This window comes from Protopterus annectens, chromosome 5.part0, assembly GCF_019279795.1.
Source record: "Protopterus annectens isolate FY-2018-M chromosome 5.part0, PAN1.0, whole genome shotgun sequence".
NCBI classification, from domain to species: Eukaryota; Metazoa; Chordata; order Ceratodontiformes; family Protopteridae; genus Protopterus; species Protopterus annectens.
The window spans coordinates 887,266,781-887,267,487 of NC_056735.1; the positions used below are offsets into that span (position 1 = coordinate 887,266,781).

General features: G+C 39.6%; 1 non-coding gene across 1 annotated transcript; it reads left to right on the top strand.

Moving 5' to 3' along the window:
* Nucleotides 1–342: 342 nt before the first annotated feature.
* LOC122803022 lies at nt 343–417 on the top strand. The gene has a single exon (XR_006365067.1). It is a non-coding gene; the product is annotated as a small nucleolar RNA R38 (small nucleolar RNA).
* The last annotated feature ends 290 nt before the right edge of the window (nt 418–707 follow it).

Genomic DNA, 707 nt, shown 5'->3' on the forward strand with positions numbered 1-707 from the left:
TTTTGATGCTGTCCTGGCCAAGGAGTCATTTTCCTTCTGCGTGTACAGGTTCTCTTTTGTCCCTGAGGGTGTTCTTTTCCTCCTGGGGTGTTTTAGTTCCGAGTGTTTGCGTATTTAGTCACCTTTATGCCCAACTCATTATGCATGGAGCATGTATGTGACGTTCAGTAGCCCTAAGACCTAAAGGCTTTGGCATATTGAACGGTCATTGGGCTATCCTTTGCAGGCAATCCCTTATGTAAAGAATACTGCAAGAGTGAAGAAAAGGATATCTACTGTTGTGGTAAGTTGTTTTTGTTGACTTCAACTTTTGCTGGCTTGACAATGCACTTGAATGGAAACCAGAGCCAATGATGAGTAGAGTTATCCCTGTCTGAAAAATCAGTTGTGGAGAACTGTGGAGTACTGAGGGCTCTGTTTTCTTGGTATTGTTTAATATTGAATTTTTTTTTTTTTTTTTTTTTTGCTTGGTGGGCCATACCACCCCAGACCAAATTCTCTGTCTGCTTAGTGCATTTCTGATTTCAGTGCAACTACTTTTTACTGTTTTATTAAAGCGATTTTTTTTTTTTTTATTTTAGCTGAACGTTGAAAGGAAAAGAAGCTGAGCTGAAGATGTCTCTAAGCCTGCCTTGAAAAGTCCAGTGTGGGGAAAACTAGAACATGGTGGGCTTTGCTTAAAGTAGTTTTATGTCAAGGTAAATGTT